Below are 14,977 nucleotides of genomic sequence, written 5' to 3'. Positions count from 1 at the left end.
AAGATCGTTATACATGGGCTTATTAAGTCCCAAGATAATGGTATCTACATCATTTGCTGTCAAATTTTTGTTTGTATGTTTCTGATGAAGGTTAATTAAAATAAGCCCAGCACACCTAATTTGTGAACTGTTTTCTTTTAATTTCAAAAGAGGAAGCTAATAGACAAATTTAAGCAAAAAACAAAAAAAAGGAAATCCATTTAATATGGCAGACAGCAACCAAACACAACCAGTTGACATAATGAACATGTTTTTGAGTGCTCAAACTGCACTATAACATTAGACACAAAAACATCTAATGCTGGATTACACAAAAGTGTTTAAATCATCTGCTCTTCTCTGGTGTTTAAAAATTGTACAGATTTGGTGTCACAATATCTCAGTAACATGGGTTAGAATCCCGGCATGGGAAGAACAAAAAAATTGCGAAAGCAAACTTACAGATCTTACATTTTTGGGTTGATGTTTTGACGACTTGCATGTACATGTACATGTACAATATATACAAAAAGTTAGCTGCTATTGAGACAAAGGCAAAAATCATAGTGCAACAAATAAAATTGAGAAAGGAAATGGTGAATATGTCAAAGCGACAACCACCCGACCATAGAGCAAACAACAGCCGAAAGCAACCAATGGGTCTTCAATGTAGCGAGAATTCCCGCACCCGTAGGTGTCCTTCAGCTGGCCCCTAAAATATGCATAATAGTACAGTGATAATGGATGTCATACTAAACTCCGAATTATACACAAGAAACTAAAATTTAAAATCATACAAGACTAACAAAGGCCAGAGGCTCCTGACTTGGGACAGGCGCAAAATTGCGGCGGGGTTAAACATGTTTATGAGATCTCAACCCTCCCCCTATACCTCTAGCCAATGTAGAAAAGTAAAAGAATAACAATATGCACATTAAAATTCAGTTCAAGAGAAGTCCGAGTCCAATGTCAAAAGATGTAACAAAAGAAAATAAATAAAATGACAATAATACATAAATAACAACAGACTACTAGCAGTTAACTGACATGCCAGCTCCAGACCTCAATTAAACTGATTAAACATGTTTATTACAGATATAATAACAATAAACTAAAATAACACTTACCACTACTAAATGATTAGGAACTTTCAGGAACTAATTGCAGCTACTGTCCAGGTTATGTTAAACAAATTTTAAGCTCCAACTGATCTGTTCAGTGAAGAGTTTTTATCATTTAAATAAAATGTAAACACATTCTAATCTTTTGGCAGACGTGAATATTCTCATGTGGCATTTATACCTATATGCAAGGGTACCTATATCTGGTGGTGATGATACACAGTGATAATTAACCATTTTTTTTCTTCTTTTTGTGTAATTTTGAAAAAAATGGAATTTAAACTTTTTTTCAGCATTTTGGAAAAAAATAATTTTGTAAATTTTTCATGTTTTTTTCATTTATTTTATAAAAATTAAATTTTAAAAGATTTTTTTTTTAAATATTTATTTTTTTTTTTTAATTTTTGAAAAATTTGATTTTTTTGAAATATTTTGCATTTATAGATTTTTTAAACTTAAAAAAAGTTAATTTTAGTTGCCTTCGTCCATGCAAGCATGGACTAAGTTAGCCTTGGTTGCCTTCGTCCATGCATGCATGGACTAAGTCTGTTGTGTTAGTCCATGCAAGTATGGACTAAGTTAGGGTTAGTTGCCTTAGTGCATGCATGCATGGACTAAGTCTGTTGTGTAAGTCCATGCATGCATGGACTAAGTTAACGTTAGTTACCTTCGTCCATGCATGCATGGAGTAAGCTTAGTTTCTAAGTTTTCATGTTTACAAATCATGAAAAGGTTTAGCCATACTATCAAGTTTTGCAATTTATTTCCTACGGTAAGTTATAATGCACAATATGCATGTAAAACATAATTAATAGGTTGAATATGAAAAAAATCAACTAAACAGAAAAAAAGGTAATTACATCAAATTAAAAAATAATTGAACTAACACCATGAAATTAAGTGGTAAGAAGAAATGGAGGTTTTCTAAACTTGATGTTGATTTCCAGTTTTATTTAATACCTTGTTTTGAACATAATCTGAATAAGAAGCATGTTAGGTTAACAATATCGATAAAGGAAACATGAATTTGGTATTGCAAATTAGTTCACGTATCTCATCTTTTGAAATATGCGTCACTTACATGCGACGAAGATTTGTGAGAGGCGTATTACAAATTTTCTACAATTATACTTATTTGTGAATAACACTATGATTCAGTTGAATAAATTTTACGAATTATCATAATATAAACATATATACTGCAGCTGTGCTATTTGAGCAGTCAAATTACATTGACCGTATATTCATATGTGATATACAGTCACGGACCGTATATCACCTTGTTTATGACGTGGACAATATGTTTCCGTAGAATCTATTGATGACGTCAATTAAACAAACAGGTTCACGGACATTTTACGTTTTTCACTCAAAATTAAGAAATAATTGTTTTTACCCTAAAAACTTCATTTAGAAAAGTTATAAGAGTTTCAGTATATAAAGAATAACCATACATTGTCTCGAAATATCAATGTTATTTGTATTCGGCTCAAACAGGGGGAAATGTTCGGCACAACCTCGCTTTCTACCTGTTTCTACGCCTTGTACAAATAACATTGATATTTCGAGACAATGTATGATTATTCTATATTTTATTAGCGCCAAATTTCACAAGATGATTAAAGCAGGTGATTTCACTTATACAAATAACATATTTTAATAAGCAAGAACGTTAAAATAATCAGTCGATTTATAAGCTGTTTTGTCCGTTAAACTCTCAACACTGCTATCAAAAGGGAGTGACAGAAATACCAAGGATAAGATACTAGCAGCGCCCATTATTTAAAAATAAAGGACAATATCGAGGTCTCGAAAATAAAGAGAGATACCCAGAAGTCTTCACTACATAAGCCAATGAAGACAGAGCAATCTGAAGCCTACCAAAACAGGAAATAATCATAGATGTTCATGAATAGGAAAAGAGGAACGAAAGATACCAAAGGGACAGTCAAACTCATAAATCACAAACAAACTGACAACTCCATGGCTAAAAATATAAAAAAAAAAACACCAGACAAACCATAGTACACATGACACAACATTTAAAACTAAAGAATAAACCACACGAACCCCACTAAAAACTAGGGGTGATCTCAGGTGCTCCGGAAGGGTAAGCAAATCCTGCTCCACATGTGGCACCCGTCTTGTAAACTATTTGGAAAAGAGTAAACTATTTGGATAACCAAAATATAAATTTATGTTTTTGTTAATATCAAATATGTAGAAAGATAATCTTATATAAAAATTGTCAAATACATTGATTTCATTTAAAACTTTAAAAATGTAATTATAAAAAAGGTCCTGTGAATTAGAGCATATGTTTTCATAACTTTTGTTTAGATATCCAATCAGTCAAATTCTGGCAGGTCCAAATAAATTGATAAAATGTGGTATGATTGCCAACGAGACAACTCTCCACAAGAGATCAAGATGACACAGAAATTAACAACTACAGGTCACCGTACGGTCTTCAACGATGAGCAAAGCCCATACCGCATAGTCAGCTATATACTTGTAACTTACCGCTTTGAAACTGCTATTAGTATCCTAATAAGCAACACACAAGGTTGTATATTATACGACAGCTCTTTATATATTAAATAGATATGACATTTAACCCAAAAAATAACCTTTGATATATACAGTCTAAGAAATATCCTTAATGCAACTGTAACAGATGATTAATAATAAAAAGGTCAACTATGAAACATACAACACAGAAATGGTTATTTAATTCTGTAAATGTCTAGTTGGAGAAAGGAATGCATCACTAATTAGAAGGCGTGTAGGTTTGTTAATGTTATTTTATGAATCCTTTTAAATTAAGAATACACACGTATGATCGAGATATATAATTAATTGTTGATTTCATTCAATTAAGCATAGATATGATTTACCCTGAACAATGAAAAAGAAGGTGTTTTTATTTTTAATAACATGCCTATCGTTGTAGAAAATGCAACTATTTCGATCACTGTGTTCTTTATTGATTGGTCTATTCTCATCATTAAAAGAAAAATAAAACGTTACACATTGACAATATCTAAAGACCTTACATTCAATAAGAAGTGCAATGTTTCAATTAAATTCGAAAAATTCTCCACAATCAGACCTGAGTTAGTGAGAGCTCGAATTTTGATTTTAATCGCATCAAATACTAGTAGATGCTCTTTTTTAAAAATTGCATTAATTAATATCCAATGTTTTGTCCACTGCATATACAAATGCTTGCGGTTCTTTTTGAAATGCAATATTTGTATTTGATTGATTTTATAGTTGAATGATATCCTTCTGATACATTCTTGGAATGTGAACAATTGGTATGGAAAAAATTCAAAACGGAAAGTCCTTAATCAAATTGCAAAATCAAAAGCTCAAACACATGAAACCAATTCATGACAACTGTCATATCCCTAACTTGGTACAGACATTTCCGTATGTTGAAAATTGTGGATTAAACCTGATTTTATAGCTAGAAGAGATATCCTGCTGGTAGACAGTCTATTCGGGTCTATAATTCTCATGGAACAGAAAGAATTCCATCTATATATAAGATTAACAGTGAAGAAATACTCGGACAGATAATTATTTTGCTGTAAGATAAATAAGATTTTCGTTTGTGCCTGATGGCATATAGGGTATACAATATTTTACCAAATAGTCACAGGTATTATAGCACTGTTTAATTTCTCAAGTAAGGAGTATGTTAATTAAATAGGTCATTTGTACGAATGTTGGCGTTTGTGTTTGCTGCACTTTAAAGTATTCCTGTTGTTCCTTTTTCCCTCTTACAGTTGATATGTTTCTCTCATATTTAGTTTGAAACCCGAATTTTTGTTCTCTCAATCGATTTATTGATTTTGAACACCGGTATACCCCATTTGTTTTTATTTGTTCATAAAAAAACTCTGTGAGGAGGAATATAAAAAAGTTGACATTATAATAGATACTAGAGCGTTCGATAATCGTTATTTCGGCAAGATAAAACTTTGGCCATTCTAGCATGTTGATAGGTGCATCAGTTTAATTGGGAAAATCGATAAGAAATGGCATAACCAAACCATCAACTTAATCAACCGGCAGGAATACAACTGTCGTATTCCGAACTTGGAACAAGCATTGTCTGGAGAAAACATAGGGGTTGTGAAATCTAGTGTCATAGCTACCTAGATTTCCCACTTGTATGACAGTTGAATTAAGTTCTATTATATTGATAAACACGAGTCAGCAACCAAATCAGACTTAACCGGGTTCTTGACAATATTTAAATAATAAAATTATTTTGCTTTCACATTACAATCAAACTAATGAGCTAATGATGAATAAAAAGAATAATTTATTACGATGCAGAATTGGATTATGGGAAAAAATATCATCTGTCAGCATTATTCTATGGAGAGCGAGAAACCATAGTGACAGGTATTGTAAAAGATAAATAATTTAATGAATGATTTTATCAGCCGTTATTCGTAATGAAATGGTTTCTTCTTAAGATAGAAAATTACCAATAATGATTAAACTAAATATGTTTTTTTAATTGCTTGGAGCAACTTTCTACTGCATATTGAACAGTAAGACTGTTTAAAGATGCAGTGCAGTCGACATTTCTGATTTTTTTTTCGTATGCCTACTAAGTTGGAGAACGTCAAAAACTATATTTATATATATCTGTTTTCAAAAATTAATTGTTATTTCGTTTGATCAACAAGATGTTACAACTTTCCAAACAAATTGATGAGATAATTGTCTAAATAGATGAAAGAAGATGTTGAATAAGTGCCAAGAAACAAGTCCCCATACAAGTCCAATTTGTAAAAGTACAAGTTATATATTACCAAACATGTTTTTTATTAGACGACAAGAATGCAAAACAAATCTAAAATACAAAATATTTTTTTGTTAAATAACCTAGTTTATGACAACAACTACATGCGAGCACCTTACTCATAACAGATGCAAAAGAGGGACGAAAGATACCAAAGGGACAGTCAAACTCATAAATCTAAAACAAACTGACAACGCCATGGCTGAAAATGAAAAAGACAAACAGACAAACAATAGTACACATGACACAACATAGAAAACCAAAGAATAAACAACACGAACCCCACCAAAAACTAGGTGTGATCTCAGGTGCTCCGGAAGGGTAAGCAGATCCTGCTCCACATATGGCACCCGTCGTGTGCAACACATAATAAGAGTCTAATAAATATTCTTAAAGAAAGTGTTAATTCATGCGTGTCGTCTGTTATTTGCATATCTTAATCTGTAATCTTATTTGACATATAACTGTGTATTTCTTACTCGATCAGCCATGACTGTTACCGGCAAGACACCTTATATCTGTTATCTCCATCTTGTTTGCGGGCTTATTTTGGTAATTAGTTATCAAAGGTACCAGGATTATAATGTAGTACGCCAGAAGCGCGTTTCGTCTACATAAGACTCATCAGTGACGCTCATATCAAAATATGCATAAAGCCAAACAAGTACAAAGTTGAAGAGCATTGAGGATCCAAAATTCCAAAAAGTTGTGCCAAATACGGCTAAGGTAATCTATACCTGGGATAAGAAAATCCTTAGTTTTTCGAAAATTCAGAATTCAAAGTTTCGAACATTAAAAGTTTTGTAACATGAAATTTATTAAAATGACCACATTATTGATATTCATGTCAACACCGAAGTGTTGACTACTGGGCTGGTAAAACATTTCTTGTTAAATAATTGAAGGTTTCATAGCAGATATACAGCGGACGCCATCACGCGTTTGTTGACTGTTATGGAAATCTGTTTCACAGATGATATCAGATTTGTTCTATATGTAGTAATTTCAATCTTGTTCCCTTTTCACGGATGTGACCTACCGAGTTAGACTATTTACACCTATAAATGAGGGACAAAAGATATAAAAGAGACAGTAATATTATAAGTTATAAGTAACAAATTATAAGTGAAATTTCAACCTATTGTGTCTGTTTGTAGTGTTCAATTCGTATACTAAGTACATCATGTACATCGTTGTCAATATAATGGAAGATGTTTAGCTAGCTTTAAAACAAAGTCCAATCCAACGTCTTCTTCATAAGAAAATGCTTTTACCAAGTCAGGAATATGACAGTTGTTATCCATTCGTTTGATCTGTTTGAGCCTTTGATTTTGTCATTTGATTACGGACTTTACATTGTGAACTTTCTAGTTTTTTATATGTTTTATGACAGTTAGGTTCCTTAATTACGTTTAATTATATATAAAAAACTCAACATGAAGCTATAATATGATTTATTGTACTAAGAAAGGATATTTATTTCACTATAAAATTGAAATTGTTTTCCCTGAGAAGGATGTGTGAAATATACCAAAGGATATTCAAACTTAAAAGTCGAAAACAAACTAATAACGCCTAGGCAAAAAAATATAATAAAAACCACAAGACAAACAACAGTATTAAAAACACAATATTGAACACTAAAGACTGGCCAACACGAATAATATCAAAACAGTGGGTGATCTATGTGTTTACGACGGTTAAGTCGATCCAGCGCCACATATACTAGTAATTCGATATTTGAGAATCATCTAATATAATAATTCTCCGACCTATGAAAGCTATACTTATGACTCATACTAGTCTTGTGCGTTTACTTGAAACAATGAAAATTAACAGGATTAGATAATGTTGAGATGTATATTGACTGTAAAGGTAATAAAAGCAAAGGAAACACATTGTGATATTGTTTTTCAACTAGCTACATATAAATTGAGGCGGAAGTAAATTACCGAGGTTTAAACCCCATATAAACCGCTTATCAATTCAATCATTTAAAAATATGCATGTAAATAATATGATGTGCAAAACAATATAATCTAATTTGGATGTAACGGGTATTCCGATTAGCAGACAGTGTTAGGTTTATCAGCTCATAGACATATTATAGTCATGTGACCATGGCGTCATTAACGTTCTTCATTTTTACTTCGGCTTGAAATGAAATTTTTAATTAAATTTTAAGAAATTACTGTATTTTTATCCTGTCCATTTGAAATAACATATGAAATGTGGTGCACAATTTAAAAAAACACTCGAACACTTTTCATATTATTTCTTCATAGACACACACAATATTAGATTCCTTAAATATACATTTTTTCACCTAGAACAGTATATCTTTATATTGCTATTCAAGTTATTCGCAGTAATTCACCGAAATTTTCTTATGATTCAAATAAACTAATGAAGGAAATGTAAGTCTGCAGTCACTGGTAAAGGAATGCAAGAAAATGTGAAACTTTCAGATGATTTACATAGTTATTTCTTTATAATTTTGATATATAACTTCCTCCAAACATCAATATTGAAAATATTTACTAGCGTATTAATAAGTAATAATGAGATCAATTGTTATTTCAGCTCAACTATCACATTGTCAAGATAAGAATCATTTGACATCTTAGTGATAACGGATTTATTTAATAAAATAATTAATATTTAATATTTTTTAATAATTAACATTTGTTATTTTTTGTTTGGTGATGCTGTACCGTTTTGTGTACTGCTTATTGTATAATATATTTTATAGTGTACTGTATAACACCTGTATGACCCATCACCTCGTAAGATTTATCTTTAACTTATTGAATATCTCATTTGACCAAAATATCACTTGGTGTAAATTAACCAATTATCAGAATTGACGAACAGACGCCATTGATGCCTTGATTTGTATTTCAGTACAACAAATAACAAACACTGATTTTATTTGGATATTGAATTGTCATGGCAACATTTAATCAAAATTCATTCATAAAACAACAACAACTGTTACAACAACAGTACACAACCAAAATATTTGTCAATCAATAAAATGTTGATGACGATTGAACTAATCTTTGTATCACAGCTGGGCGATCCAAAGCTGGTGTACTGAAGGGCGGTCCATTCAGCAATATTTCAGAATTAGCAGCTGGGCTATCCATAGTCTGCATAAAATGAAGTAAATTACGCCAAAATTATCATTCGGACTTTAGTACAGAATGATAATCCGCCACAAAATTTACCCATGACAATTCAGTTATCTCCAATTCTACAATCAACTTTTCAACAACATTTAAACAATCAAAATAATAAAAGACATTGCGAATTCAACATTTATATAACAACCAAATTTCATAAAATACATGTATTTTCATCCAATATCAGTATGAACTGTGTTTATTTTAAATTAGAGGTGATCGTGAGGAAATACAACACAATGTGGATACTTTATGAATGTTTCTAGTGCTGACTGAATTTGATTCAAGAAAATATCATTTCCAATAAATGATAGATGTACTCCATCGTCAGAATATAGCGCTGGATGACGATCATCAAAATCTGGATATTTGATAACGTATCCTCCATGTTTGAGTATATAAGATCTCACTCCCCTATTTATTCTCTTTCTTGTAACTTCCATGGCATGGTCATCACTTGAGTAACGCCATGAACGCCTGGGAAGAATGCTTGACCATATAAGAGAACAATTTGGGAGCATGCGAGACAGAATTATTATTTTTTCAAAAGACCTAAATTACTACCTGAAGGTCTGTTCTCCGAGTGATCACGAGCACTGCATATTATTGAAGAACCAATAATCCATATTTCATTACTAAGACAAGCTGAAATTATAAGTTATTTGGTTAGCTCAATTCTTATGTAACGTTTAAAGGATGCAGATTTCCAACGACCTAAAGTCATAATTTCTTCATCAGTATGACCATTCATAGCAAAATGTGTAGTTGCTCCTATTCGAAATGAATGCGTGTTGTACTCATTTGGAATTTCATGGTCTTGCATAGTACACTAGAAAATTGATATCGTGTTACACCGGTTTTGTTAAAATGACAAAAAAGTGGTCCATTGTTTTGGTGTCTGATTGAAATAAAATTTAATAACAAACTTACTGGGCAAATATCTACTTGATTAAATCGTTCAACTGTTAATGTTGTAGATAAACCATTTTGGTCTGTTTTCGAAAAGGGAATTGTGATATATGCAGATTGTGAATGATGTAAAACCTTGACATCATCCTTGTTAATGACAAGTTGCGTATTTCTATTAATTGTAATTTCACCGATTCTCAATAATGCAAAAAATGCTAATGAAAACATGGATCTAAATAACGTACATTCATATTCTGAAGAACAGACAAATTGCAATGAGTTTATTAATCGAGCTAATATTTCTAAAGTTATAGGTTTGCGACTATCCACTATGCCATATAGTTTGTCCATTCCTTTCAACATTTTTTGTATAATGAACGATAAAGTCAAACCAGTGAGCTCATTTATTCGTAAATAATAGCTTAAACCTGACAAGTACACCTTAACCGTTGCAGGGGCATATCCTAATTTTGATAAATATGCAACATAATTGACTAAATGCGAAATACTGGGCGGCCATGTATTTCCTAAACCTTCTTTTAATCTAAATGAAACAAATGAAGTCAGTGCATTGTTATACGTTTTCCATGTATTCTGAGAATTCGATGCGTCCAATAACTTTGCTACTTCTGGTCTAAAATGTACCAAAATTCCTCCGGAATTGTAGCTGGATGTGTATCTGCTGTTAGAGCCAGACTTTTGAATTTCTGAAATTTTTTACGAGAAATACAATCTGCAATTATATTTGTATAACCAGGAATGAACTGTACCTTAATGTGAAAATTGCCTAATAATGACCAATATACTATGTGTCTAACAAGGTTCATAATTCGTAAGGATTTTGACGTCTTCTTATTTAAAATTTCAACCACGGCATTATTATCCGAATTAAATAAAATTTTCTTTTTTTGAAAAAAGGTTACACCATAAGTAAACAGATAATGCAATAGGTATCATTTCTAAATATGATATATCCCTGAGAACTTCAGTACCAGACCATTCTACAGGCCATTTAAGAAAAGCTCATTTACCTTGGAAATAGCAGCCACACCCTTTTGTTGAACCACCAGCGCTGTCAGTAAATAGTTGTAAAACTGAATTTGAAGTCCAATCAATGTCGAGCATGTAACTAATACCGTTAAATTTGTCTAAAAACAATTCCCATACCAATAAGTCTTGATACATGCCTTCTGTGATTCTGACATAATGATGTGGTTTCTTTGCATGACTACTTGCCAAATAAATTTCGTCTGCTAAATGCTCTGACTGCAGGTAGAGCTTTTGCACAAAAAGCTAATGACCCACACAAAGATTGTAGGTCCCTTAAAGTTATCTTTTTCCTACCCAATACCCATTTAATTTTTGACTTTAACTCCAATACTTTGTCCTCTGGAATCTGTATTAGCATTTTTTCTGTGTCTATAAGCAAACCTAGATAACTAAGTTTTGTTGTTGGGTCTTCTGTTTTTTCATGAGCAATTGGGACTCCAAGACGACAACATACTCTATCAAAACTATTCATAAGATTTTTACAATCCTCAGTATTACTTTTACCAGCAAATAAAAAATCATCCAAATAATGATCAAGATTATCTGAATTGGACTCATTCATGAAAGCCCATTGAATGAAAGTTGAAAATTTTTCGAATAGTAATTTGATTCTGAGTACCCCATAGGCAATGATTTATCTATGAAATAATATTCATTGAGTTTAAACCCTAATAGATCAAAGTCCCCTGGATAAATGTTTTTAACAATCTGAAGGCGGATTTAATGTCCTTTTTTCCAATTTCAACATTTGAACCCAATCTCTTAATCATATCAATAGCATTGTCAAAAGACGAATACTTTACTGTAGTAAATTTTTCATCAATAAAGTCGTTTACACTCAAATTTGGCGGAAAAGATAAGTGCATAATCAATCTAAATCCACCCGTTTTCTTAGAAATTACACCTATAGGCGAACACCTTAGATTAGATATAGGTCTAGTAAAAAAAGGACCAGCTATGCGACCATTTTTTACTTCACTCATGACTTTTTCCCATGCAACCCCAGGATTTTGGATGACTGAATGTAAATTTTTTGATTCAATCCTACATCGGGGTCCAACATAATTTAACCTAAAACCTTCAGAAAATCCCTTGCATAATATCATTGCATCATGTTGATTTGGGTAATTGAAAAGAAGTTTATTTAATTCTGTGATATTGATCGGAGTAAAGCCAAGACACCATATGTCCAACGGATTAATTAAAGATTCTGAAAAATATAAAATTTAATTGTTAAATGTTTGTGGTGCGGCCATTCGAAGGGCAGGGAATCTGCTTCCTCGAGGTCTAAATCCTTGATTCGAATTTGCTCCTCTTTGAAAATGTGTTTGACTTCTAGGTGCAAAATTTCTAGCAACTCTTGTTGTATTTTGATATGTGCCTCGGGCTGCATTTTGAGAACGAGCATATGCCTGGTTGCTATTTACCTGTTGACAGCCAGCGAAAGGGTGGGCCATTCCGCATTTCATACATAAATGGGTATAAAAACAGTTTTGACGATTACAAGCTCCCTTGAAATTATAATCATAGCATGGTCTATTACCTACACTTGTCTGTTGAATTGTATTACCCTCCGGTTCCCCATTAGCTATGACGGTGTACCATAAAATGCAATCAATGGAAGACCAAGATCTTGTAGAATTATTTGCCATTCTTAATCGAAATTGCTGGTCATAACAATAAATCTTCTCAAAAGACACTTGTGTACCTCTAATGATTGACATATAAGTGGTCAATTCACTAGCTAAATTTGGAAAACGTTGAATTAATATTTTCATATAATTTATAAATGCATCAGTCCGTGACTCAATGTTTTGAATAGATTTAACTTTGCTGTTTTTGTTTGATGTAATTACAAGTGAACCAGCTGCATTATCATAACTTATAACATTCTGAGGTCTGTCAACTTGACTAATAAAATTTTGATAAAAAAGTAATGACAAATCTATAAATTCTCTATTCCATATTTTTTCTTTCAAATTTTGAGATACGTAAACATCACATTCTGACTGATTAGGTATAAGCATAGGATCATTATTTATCTCACCATTTTGATTAGGCATTGGCACAGGAGCTGGTATTTCAACTTGCGCAAATGGCGCTTGCACGTTCATTGCTGGTGTTACGGGACCTTGCATGGCAGGTTGTCTTTCAATTGGCAAAGGAGCCTGGATTTGTAGAGGAAGAGGTGCTAGTACTTGTACTTCAGTGCTAGTACTTGTACTTCACCAACAATTGCCCCCACATCTTGATTTCTTGGTGTAGCAACTGCACGGTTTCTCCTTCCGCGTCGTCTCTCTGGTGGTTGCGCTTCAACAACGGGCACTCGTGCGCGCCCATTCCCATTTCTTCGTCGACCAATTCTAGGCATTTGTATAAACGAAATAGGTTAAAAATTGAAGTACTTACTAACATCACATAGCTAGTATTCTGTCTTTTAATTTGATTTATTTTTGTAATAGTTTCAATGCATCGACTTCAATATCAATTTTTATTCATATCTATCAACTCAATCATTTGAGCTTAAATCAATAAATGAATTCCTTTGATTGTCTCTTATCTAATTACTTTTTAATTATTTTTTTTACCGGTACATGTATATCACGAATTGTGATATGTACAATATATAATTTATTTATGATTAATTTAACCTGTAAACATGCACCTACCTGTCTCTACGAATTATAACAGGTATACTTTAACATGCTGCATCAATGATAAAATAAACTGTGAAATTAAACATGTTTAGGCAATGCATGTACTTATAAAAATTATTCATTTAAAAATTCAATACTACGTGGCTCAACCGCATATTTAATTCGACGGAGTAATAAGTTAATTTAATTATTACAAAAAAATAAATTATAAATAAAATCTTTAAATCCGAATTAGATTTAAAATATGAATTCTTAAATAAACTTATTAAAACAATACTTATCTTGATAGTGTATGTAGAATATTTCTCTTAATTTTTTTACGTCCTCTCCGTTCGGTTTTCAAGGTAAAAGAGACAGTTAAATTGCACGGACTTTTACTACTCGGCTGTCACATGCTCAAATTAGCATAATAAGAGTAAAGGACGACTCGATTTGTCGATTCTCAATACATGTATATGTTAATTCACTAAATTAATTTAATTTTCATTTAATTAAATTCTATTATATTCAAACATTTAACTTTTTGGGATTCGAGAGTCACTGATGAGTCTTTTGAAGACGAAATGCGCGTCTGGCGTATATACTAAATTTAGTCCTGATATCTATGATGGATTTATTTAATACTCACCTCATGTACAATTGGCTGAAAACTGTGTACACCAGATGCAAGTTTACAAAAGTCTTATCAGTGACGTTCGATGTTCTAATCAAAAGGGGTACAAATGCAAAAAACCAAAAAAAAAGTTGAAGAGCATGTTTGCACGCAAAACTCCATAAGGTTTTGTCAAATATATCTTAGATTATTTATTCCGGAGAAAAAATGCTTCAAATTATAAACAGGTAATTAACAATATAACCAAAGTATCAAACAGTATTGCTTCAGCTAAATGTTCAAACATATTAGTTCTGATTTAACTGTCAAAAAGTTTTTAGGTAAAGCAACTTTGAGTTTAAGAAGTGTCCAAATGGTTATCATGATGGATAATATGAGATGTGATTAAATGAAGATTCATTATTTCTACTTTAAAAATATGAAAACACATCCGCCAACATTCGGTTTTTACTGATTTTATGATTACGTTGAATTGATTTATAAAAAAAACTATGGAATTGACAAAAGCCTTTTTCTATGAAACAATTAAACTAACAACCACTTAACACACAGCCTGAAGATTTAAATTATGTCGCTAAAATTTATAGTTTATGGTTTATGTCGGTCCATCCGGTCAATTGAACATGAATTTTTCTGTT

The 14,977-nt window shown here is 31.9% G+C and overlaps 1 long non-coding RNA gene across 1 annotated transcript; it reads right to left on the bottom strand.

The window, feature by feature from the left end:
- Nucleotides 1–8,869: 8,869 nt before the first annotated feature.
- Nucleotides 8,870–13,212, bottom strand: LOC134701975 (uncharacterized). The gene is made up of 3 exons (XR_010104281.1): nt 13,117–13,212; nt 9,675–9,755; nt 8,870–9,181 (listed from the first exon to the last, which is right to left on the bottom strand). It is a non-coding gene; the product is annotated as an uncharacterized LOC134701975 (long non-coding RNA).
- Nucleotides 13,213–14,977: the final 1,765 nt, after the last annotated feature.

Source organism: Mytilus trossulus, unplaced genomic scaffold (genome assembly GCF_036588685.1).
Source record: "Mytilus trossulus isolate FHL-02 unplaced genomic scaffold, PNRI_Mtr1.1.1.hap1 h1tg000373l__unscaffolded, whole genome shotgun sequence".
NCBI classification, from domain to species: domain Eukaryota; kingdom Metazoa; phylum Mollusca; class Bivalvia; order Mytilida; family Mytilidae; genus Mytilus; species Mytilus trossulus.
This window is presented reverse-complemented; position numbering and strand designations above follow the sequence as displayed.